The sequence below is a fragment of the Cupressus sempervirens genome, chromosome 4 (assembly GCF_028749045.1).
Source record: "Cupressus sempervirens isolate cs-2001-9-10 chromosome 4, ASM2874904v1, whole genome shotgun sequence".
Lineage (NCBI taxonomy): Eukaryota > Viridiplantae > Streptophyta > Pinopsida > Cupressales > Cupressaceae > Cupressus > Cupressus sempervirens.
This window is the reverse complement of record NC_143121.1, coordinates 345,236,472-345,247,574: the sequence shown is the minus strand read 5'-3', so window position 1 is coordinate 345,247,574 and position 11,103 is coordinate 345,236,472.

Sequence of the window (11,103 nt, the reverse complement as noted above, 5' to 3'; positions counted from 1 at the left end):
ATGGAGCAATAAGAAGCCTCCTTTCTCCAAATCCAATTAGGGTCAATGACAACAAAAACAACAACAAAAGGGATCTTATCCTCTAGTATAGAGTGGTGGTCAAGGTTCCAACTCTTGGAATTTCTATAACCCTCAGTGTAATAGGCGTAATTAGTATAGCCAACCTATGCAAAGTAACCACTCATTTTCCAGCAAAGATAGTCATCAACAATATAGTGTACCTCCAACATGGAGAGGTTCTGGTAGAGGTACATGGTGTTTCTTATGTGGATAGTTTAGGTATATTGAAGTCAATTTCCTAAAATTTACTTCTTAGTATTTGAGACTGAGAACAATAGCATCAATGCCTACAATTGGTGATGTTGGGATATCACATTGAGTTTTTGTAGCAGTACATCACCACTAAGAAGATCACCAAGGTATTGTACTTGATACTACATGAGCAATCAAAGGTACACCCCTTTCTATTTTATTCAAGTTAGGTGCTAGGATAGCCATAGACTCTCAAGTGCAGCAATGCAAGTTGGACCTAGGAGGATTCATTACTTCAGTAGATCTTGGAGTCAATCCCCTTAGTTTGTATAACATAGTGTTGACCATGGATTGGCTAGGCTCACATAGAGATAGAATTGACTATAGAAGGAATTCTATTCAATGAAAGGATGACTAGGGTAAGGAACTCAAGATTTTAGGCATCTAGAGACCCATATGTCCTTCTATATGATCTCTACTATGCAAATGAAGAAGAGCATCTAAAAGGGTTGCCAAGTGTTCACCATTACTATGAGTGAACTTGAGGAGGAAGAATCTAAAGAGAAGACCCTAGCTCATCCTATCCTATAGGAGTATATTGATGTTTTTCCTAGCGAGATTCTAGTCATGCCAACTAAGAGGGACATTGACTTTCACATCAACCTCATCCCAAGAGTAGAGCCCATATCTAGAAATCCTTACTAGATGACCACTCAAGAGTTGAGTGAATTGTGTTTGTAGCTAGAGGACCTTTTTTCCTAAAAGTTGTATTTGACCAACTATTTCTCCATGGGGAGCACTTGTTATCTTTGTGAAGAAGAAGTATGGATCATTATGTTTGTGCAAATCCTTACCAAATGACCACTCAAGAGTTGACTAAATTGTGTTTGCAGCTAGAGGACCTATTTCCTAAAGGTTGTATTCGACCAAGTGTTTCTCCATGGGGAGCACTTTTTCTCTTTATGAAGAAGAAGGATGAATTATTATGCTTGTGCATCAACTATAGATAGTTGAACAAGTTAACGATTAAGAATAGGTACCCTTTATCGAAGATCAATGACTTGTTTAAACATATCAAGGGAGACAAAGTGTTCTCTAAGATAGACTAAAGTTAGGGTACCATCAACTACACATTTATGATGTTGATATACATAAGACAACCTTCCACACTAGTTATGGGCACTATGAGTTTATAGTGGTCCCAGTTGGTTTGACGAATGCTCCATTAGTATTCATGTGCTTGATGAATAGAGTATTCCATTCTTACCTAGACCATTTTGTATTTTTGTTCTTGAATGACATATTGATATATTCTAGATCTTGAAGAACATGAGGAACACCTATGGTTAGTCCTTTAGTTCCTTAGAGACAATTAGCTATTTTCCAATTTGAAAAAGTGTGACTTCTTTTAGTCCTTGGTACAGTACTTAGGACACATCATTTTAGGAGATGGTATCCTAGTGAATCCTATGAAGATCTAGGTGATGGTAGATTGGCCTAGACTCTCTATTGTATTTTCAATTCGTGGCTTCATGGGGTTGGCTAGATATTATTGTTGATTTGTTCAAAACTTCTCTAGAGTTCTATATCCCATCACTTCCCTTTAGAGAAAGGGAAGAAGTTTATTTGGACAAAGAAGTGCAATGAATCATTCTAGAAGCTCAAGAAGATTTTGACTAGCACATCAATTCTAGTAATACCTGATCTAGCAGGTGATTTTATGGTGTGTACTAATGCTTCCCCAAAAGGGATTGGAGAAATCTTAATGCAGGATGAATGTGTGATTTCCTATGAGTATCTCAAGTTCAAGGATCATGAGTTGAACTATCCCACACATGATCTTGAGCTAGTTGCATTTGTTCATGCCCTAGTGAGGTGGACACACTTCTTGTGAGGGAATCATTTTGAGCTTCACAATGACCATCTTAGTTTGTTGTATATCTTCATATAGCCTAATCTAAATACTAGGCAAAGGCATTGGATGGATTTTTTATGCAAGTATGACTTCGAGATGAAGTATATTCAGGGAAAAGAGAATGTGTTAGCCAATGCTTTGAGTTGTAGGAGACATGAAAAATTAGTATTGACTCTTAGTGTGGAGTTGAGGAGTCGTATACTTAGGAACTTCCTAGAGATGAAGTAAGCCTTGGGATATATATAGGAAGATCTTTAGAGGGAATATTTTCAAGCTATGTCCTCGAGTCAGATAATCTTTTACATTATACAGGGAGGATTCATGTACCACTATTAGATGAGCTTCATACATTGATCCTATATGAGGCCCATCATATACCTTACTTAGCACATCCAGGTGTCAAGAAGATGCATGTAGACTTCAACAATCATACTATTGGATGTGAATGAAGTGTGATATTGTTGATTTTTTTGGGTAGGTGTCTTGAGTGACAAAAGGTTAAGATAGAGTACCAACATCATGTAGAGCTTTTGTAATCTAATCTCATTCCTTCATGGAAGTGGGATATTATTTCTACAGACTTTAGTGTGGGATTGCCTATGATTTATCTTTTACATGATGCTATCATGGTCACTATTGACAGGTTGACTAAGGTTGCACACTTCTCACTGATGATGTCATCTTACACAATGGCTTTAGTAGCCACTGTCTTTATGTCTGACATTATAAGATTGTACAGTATTTTCCCAAAAAATGATTTTGGATAGGGATCTTGTATTCACATCTATATTTTGGACATCTTTACAACATGATCTTGGAGCACATTTGAACTTCAACTCAATATTTCACTCTAAGATAGATTGTCAGACAAAGAGAGTGAATCATGTTCTGAAGGATATGTTGAGGATGTATGTTATGGACCAACAAACTCATTGGGAGGATTGTCTATATCTAGTAGATTTTTCTTATAATAATGGTTATCACAGTTCGATTGGGATGACACATTTTGAGGCCTTGTATGGTCATCCTTGTCATACACCATTGCATTCAGATAGTTTAGAAAATCACATCCTGTTGGGTCGATAGATTCTTCATGATATGGAGCAATAGGTAGTGCACATTTGTGACCATGTGTCTACAACACATGACATGAAGAAGAAGTATGTCGATACTCATAGGATGAATAAGTAGTTCATAGTTGGAGAGAAGGTATTCTTGAGAGTGTGTCTATTTCTGTGAAAGAATCCAATCCATTATGGAAAGGGTTGGAAGCTAGCACCTCGATTTGTGGGGTCATTCGAGATTCTTAAGAGGATAGGTCTAGTTGCCTACTATCTTGAATTACCATAGAACTTAGCTCATGTACATGATATTTTCCATGTTTCTATTCTTAGAAAATTATTTCTGATGTGATACATGTTCTTGATTGGAATGTTATAGGTGGAGGATGGGCGGCTAGCTTTGGAGCTAGTGCACATTCTTCAACAATGGGATTTGACCCTCAAGGGTCGAACCATGGAGAAGGTAAGGGTCCAATGGGACCCTACTAATGAGTCATCAACTACATGAGAGGACACTTTTGGATTATAGAATGAGTATGTCATATCACAATGTCTCAATGGTAAAATATAGGAGATAGTTCTCAAGTCCAAATCTTAAACCTAAGCCAATTGTCCTAAAATATAGGACAAGAATCTAAGTTATTTACCTTTCTAAATTCGTCAAGTGACATGAATTCAAAATTTTAACCTTTGAATTTGATTAATACTTTGTTATTTAAATGAGTTTTCTTATTGAGTGTGTGGATCTACCATGATTTTCAGTTATAATTAAATCAAACAAAGATATTATTAAAAGATTTAATTAAACAAAAACTTTATAAATAAAAATTAATTTTTAATTATATTTAATTGATTGAAAAATTAATTAAATAGAAGAAATAAATGTAAAGATTTAATTAAAAGACCAAATTTGATGTAATTATATTTAATTTAATTTAATAATAATAAATTTAGAAGTTACATTTAAATAATGAACTTTAAATATTATTATTAGTTAAATTAGTAAATATGTTTTCTAAACATATCTTCTTATTTAATAAAAATGAAGTGGGAATAATTTAAATTAATTTTATTCTAATTAAAAGAAAAAGGAGTGCAAAATGGAATTAATTAAATTAAAATAATAAAAGAAAACGTCTTTGCATGTTCGTAAACCTGAAAACCTAGGATGAGTTAAACTCTTTATTAGGAGATTAGAGCTCATTTCTCCACACACAGGTTTGGAGGAGCAATTTTATGAGATTGGAAGATAAGATTTTTCTAAAGGATTTGGGAGACAGGAATTTGTGCAATCATTGAGCTTTTGTTAGATTGTAGCATTAGATTGAGATAGAAATTTTATAGAATTCATTGTAGTAAATCTCTTGATATACCTTTGTTTTCTTTGTGACTATTATATTAATTTTGGTTACTGGAAAACATATTTTAGATCGAAACTCTTGTTCTAGAAATAATCATTCTTTGTTATTGAATCATTTGAGAGAAATGAAAATTGAAATCCTTACCAAAAATCTTAATTTTAAGAAAATGGATTCGTGGGTAGGGTGTGAAATAGAGGAAAGAATTGTTTTCAATAAACTTGACTATTTGCATCTATTCATTCTATCAAATTTTAATAAAGTAATTTATTTAACTATGTAAAAAGAAAATTACCACAGTAATAAATTATTACTGTGGTAATATCTTTTTTTTTCTTGTACAAATCTAAGTCTGACTTTTTTCTGAGGGGTTTTTAAAAATATAATTTAAAAAATGGGGAGGCAAGGCCATGACCCCCCACCCTCCTTTCTCCACCATGCTTGACAACCTTGGTTGTTGCATATAGCACAAGGGTTGTTGTGAGAAAACCAATTTTGCTACCGTACTAGTCCCAAAGGCTATTACAGGCAACCTGCGCTTGATTAGGGTGTTAAAAAATATGTTTTTAAAAAAAAATTAAAACTTTAAAAAAGTTATTTTATTATTTATAAATTAGTTTTTAAAATTATATTAAGTATAAAATATTTAAATTAACATATTAATTTTATTATTATTATTGAAGCTAGATTTAAATTATATTGAATTGAGATTTTATTGACTAGATTTAGTATTTGTTAAATATAATTGAATCTTTAAAGATATTATTAAATGGAGGTCTTGTGAAAAGTTTTAATAAACTAATTAACTTTCCATGTGAATTATCATTAGACTATAATAAACACATTGTTATTTGGAAACATAAACACATTAAGTTATAAACATGAGACATTTTATTTTGATGGTCTAAATTTGGAAACCTTTATCAACTAGGAAAACTTAAAAAAACTTAAAAAAGACTTTAAAAAAAACTAAAATGACTAAATAACTACACTTATTGTACTTTGATTATTTGAGATCCTATGAGATGTATCTTATCATGATGTATATTCTTTTAGCATTTCATACCCTGTGACTTGTACAGAAGATGATTATGCATTCTGGTTGTGCCATGTGGCATCTTATGTACTTGTATATTCTTTCATGTGATTTTGTACCTATGACCTAGACTTTGTTTACTTATCTAATTTAATATTAATAAAATTTATGTGTGTGATTCAATGCTATGGAACCCTTGAGAGATGTATCTGCTATTGTATTACTTATGTATGTATGCAATTGCTTTGTATCTCTTGATTGTTTTAATCTTTAAAAAAAATGTTTCGCATGAGAGAGAGAGAGAGAGAGAGAGAGAGAGAGAGAGAGAGAGAGAGAGAGAGAGAGAGAGAGAGAGAGAGAGAGAGAAGGGGGGGGGGGGACATATGTTTGTATGCTTTAGAGATTTATAAATTGTTCATTATAGTTCAAATATATAGATAATAAATAAAAAATTTAGTAAGTTGTACATGTATAAAAAAATTAAATGTTGTTAAAATTTGTGCTACAAGTTTAGTTGTTTTAGAAAGAACATAAATTAAGAAAATCAAAATAGTGGAACATGGAATTCATTTTGTGTTTAAATATAGACACCTAGTAGTTTCTACTAGGTGATTATAAACTTGATAATAAGGTGTTTCAATATAGCCACCTTGTACTAGATATCTTCCTTTGTCTCCATCTAGTTAAATCTCAACATGAACATTGTAAGTGGAGACTAGATAGTGAGGACCATGATAAAATATTCAATTTTCTCCATTGGAGTTCTAAACAACTAAGATGGTATAAATAATATTTCTTACATATTTCATGTTTTTGGACTTTATCCATATTAATGTTGGATATAATACAAGATGCTGATATACTTTAAAATATGGTGGATTATACTAGATTAAGATATGTTGATTTTTTATCTTATAGATGCTAAGGTTTGATATACATAGATTTTTTAGTTTATATGTTGCTACATCTTATATTATACATGATCTATCTATAGATGTTACTTGATTGATATATAGTTTACTTGATTTTTATATTATATGTGTCAGAGTGATTATATCAATTGATATCAATTACTTGTCACTTCAAATATGTGATAAGATTGAAGATTTAAATTATTAGGACATAATATATGTTGTTTGTGTTACTTTCAAATAATACAATCTTTGAAATTATATTTATTCATATAGATATGTGATTGATTATATGTTAAGATTAGATAGTCTTTACTAATATTATATCTACTTCAAATGTTTATATTATATTTATCTTTGATACACTTTGTTGTTTTGTCTTTCTAGATGTTAATTTTGATAGACATGTATTTAAAAAATAAAATTATATTATATGTTACTTGAGCTTATATTATATGCTACTTGTTCTATCTATACATGTTACTTCATTATATCTATTGATCTAGATATGTAATTGATTGCATGTTAAGATTAAATATTCTTTATTAAAATTAAATTATCTAATTTTGGATCATGTTATCAAATCACCAAATCTATTCATCTAATCATCTAAAATCACCTAATTCTAAATTAAATATAATCAAATTATTTACACACATGTATAATAAAATCATCTAATCTAATCATTTAACATTATCCAATCTTGAATTAAATCTAATCAAATCATCTACAACATGAATAAGCTAATAATTTAACATCATCTACTCAAATAATTTAATCAAATCATCTAACATTGTTTAATCAAATCATCTAACCAAATCATGGAGTTGAATAATTTGATCAGATCATCTAACGAAATAATCTAATTCAATAATCTAATCAAATCTAGAAACTTACATGTGTAAAGATCATTTAGATGGCAATCATAAACACATATAATGTCAAATCACAAATGCGACATAAATATGAATCATCTAATGTCAACCATAAAACACATAAATATCAGATCATGAATGCATATAATATCAAATCATAAAAGCAACACATACATTATCTATGTCTAGGTCTAGAGAGCATATAAATATATGTCTTGAGAAGATCATAAACTAAAAATATCAAACATATAATAATGAAATATCTACAATATACCCTAAACCAGAGAGTCATCTAGATGCATGTGTGACCCTCTAACTAAGCCTCATGAGAATCCTCTGGCTATAAAGTACTAAGTGACCCCTATAAATATGCTATAACAATTAGTTATCTACACACATATATAATAATCTAAACTATTTAAAATATAAATTTACATTAGCACATGGACACATATTTGAATTTATATTTAAAACATACATGAGATCTAGTAGGTGTCACATTCACCAAATCTCTCTACCAACATGCTTTAAGTGCTGCAGTGGCAGACCAAACAATTTCTGCTATAGGAACTAATAGGATTCAAAATGCTTCAGGAAGTTATGCAAAAAGTTAATGTCATGTTTTAAAGTGTGTTTAAATTTTGATTTTTTTAATAAATTCCTATGATGTGGTGGCATAAATGGAATAGCAATCATATAAGCTCTCCAATTATAGTGACTTAGGACAAAGTTAAATTCAGTTTTATGTTGAGTCATTTTTCTTTAAGAGTATTTGTGTGTGTTTTATAATTAAAAGACCAACTATGAAATCGATAGCAGCAAAAAACTTCCAAAAGCTAGAAAAGGTTGGCAATAGATTCTCACTTTTGACCATTTACAATGATTCTTGGTTGTTGACATTTCATATTGTAGATGGAAAGAAAGAAAAGGTATGAAAAGAAATCCGATTGGGAATGTAAATTGGGGAGATCAAGTTTAGCAAGAGGAATATAAAGTTTTGGAGTTTTCTGATTTTTGTGAGTTTATGGTTTTGAATGTGCAATTTTATTTGTTTCTTTCCTAAATTGATATTTTGAACTCCAAGAACATATCAATGCTTTTTTTTTAGAGCAACAATGTATCAATTGAGTTTTGAAATCAAATATTAATTTTTTGTTTTGAAAGTTGTTGAAGGAAACACGATTTTCATGAACAGCGAATGTAAACTTTAGTTGTTTTGAGAGTTGCATCAATGGATGGTAGTCTATTAGACTCTTTGCAATCTATTTTCTGGGATCATAGGGTGTTTTATTTTCATTTATTTTTATTTTTATTTCTTCAATTATCTCGGTTTGCAATCATGCGGAAGAAAGCTATTGAATTGGATGAATATCTTTATGTATTCATCAATATATTAAAAATCACATAACTTATATGTAATAGAGAGGGAATTCTATTGGTATATGGAACTTGTAGAAATGATAAGTTCATAGTTTTTCATGATCGATAGTTGATGGGTGATCGAGTTTAAATCTCACATGTATAATGATGGTGTGGGTTTGATCCTAGTTTCATGTTGATTAATAATCAGTTTGTAGTTAGTTTGATTTTCCATTTTCGATATTCATAGATGACCAAGTCATTCATGTATTTTAATATAAATGAGGAAGTGGTTGGTCTACACTAAGTGGATGGAGGAAACCAAAATGTAGCGACAAGAGGTTAAAAAAGTTCTTGTCGCATGTCAGTTTATCAGTGGGTATTGAGAAAATCAGTTGGTTAGCAAGTTGAGGGAGTTTATAATCATTCCTAAAGGTGTATGTGCCTCTTGATGTAACTTAATTGAGTTATTCATTTCCTCCTAAGTTTTCCAAGGTGAGGTTCTACATCAGTAAGCCCACATTGGAGGTAGTATTCTCTTCTAGTTATGCCTACAAAATATTATAAATGTACAAACATCACTACATGAATAGATACAAATAACTTTTTATTTTTAAATAAAAAAATGAACAAGTGTACACTAATTTTAAAAAACTAAATTAAATACCTAGATCTTAGGAGTAGGTGAATCATCACTCCACACCAAGGTGTCATCAAAAAAAGTTGCACCTCAAATGGTTGCAATCTCTCTTGTATTGAAGAGTGTAGAGGGGTATGTAATTGAGATGAGAGTGGCGTAGAGTTAGAAGTATGCAATAGCATATCCATATATGATCCTATAGCAATTGTAACATTGAATTGACCCAATCCTTGTAGTTACTCCTTGAATGTATATACTCCCTCAATGGTGATGTAGACATCTCCAACTCGTACCCACACATATACAACAAAGTATTGTGCTAATTTTTAAGTTGATTATTGTACACAATGTTGAGTTGATTGATGCATGGTTTGTATATTGTGTTTCATGTGACTTGATGGCATGTCCTAGGTTGCTAGAAATATAGGGCCACACACAACTCTAATGATATCTTTGATAGACTATATCAGTATCCTCTCCAATTTTAAATTATGGGAATATTACTAAAAAATATCATCCAAAAAATAAATCATCACATCCAAGTGTCTCTTCTCTTCTAAAAGTGCTTGTATATAACTCAACATAGCATGACCAATAGCTCTATATGATTTATCACTTGATATTTGTTGAAGCACTAGTTGATGTTTAAGAAGATGATCTCATTTGATTGGGTTTAGTCATAATACATCTTTTTAGTGTGTCAAAAGTAATATGGGTGGTTATAGATGTAATGTGCCCAATCTAATCAACTACTTCCCTATGTGAAGCAATGAAAGTGCTATTAGTAGTAAAAACCATCACTGGTGTCATTGTTAGAGTCCCCTACCCAACCAACTATCACTGAGTAGTTACAACTCAATTAACCATACTATTCTAGTCATGATCAATAACTCTATTGTATCCCTAATCAAAATATGGTGGAAGATATAGATAGTTGATTTTGAGCTCCAAAGATAACAAAATATACAACTATTGGGAAAATATAATAGAATCTAGTCATTATAAGAATAACGACCACGTGCTTCAAGGAATCAAGGGTATATCATACATTTTATTTTTCAAATAACACATCTATTTATTTGATATATACTTACCTTGGGATTCTTGCCATAAAATTGCAATACCTCTAATTTTATGGCATCCTTAAAGATAGAGCTTTGAACATTCTTTAAAGTGGATTACCCAAGGCCTAGTCAACTCTCAACTCTCCAAAAAATCTCTCAAGAACCTACATAAAAAATGAGGAATAAACTCAACCTTGATGCCAAATTATCAAGAATCCTCAAAATAGTAGTAAAAATATCTCTATAAAAACCCTCCTTAGATCTACTAATAATCTCTCTTAGTCGATCTATCTCTATTGTAGAACTTTGAAATATGGTCACTAAATCAGGAGTGCAAGGGTAAATAGGGGGCACACCAACATCATAGCCTTAAACCTAACTCTTAAATTGTCCTTAACTCTAAACCTAAGGTGTATCATCCTAATGTACATTTTGAGGTACATTATCTCTATTTGTGTATCACCATCTAGGGGCAACATGTACTAAATGTTAAAAATTAAGTTCTTGAGTACATTACAAGTGCATGTAAAATGCAAACTATTTTCAAAATCTACAATTACTCATTTATTAAAGTACATTTTAAATTAAAAAAAATCCATGTACATAACACTTACACATATCATATTTAAAAT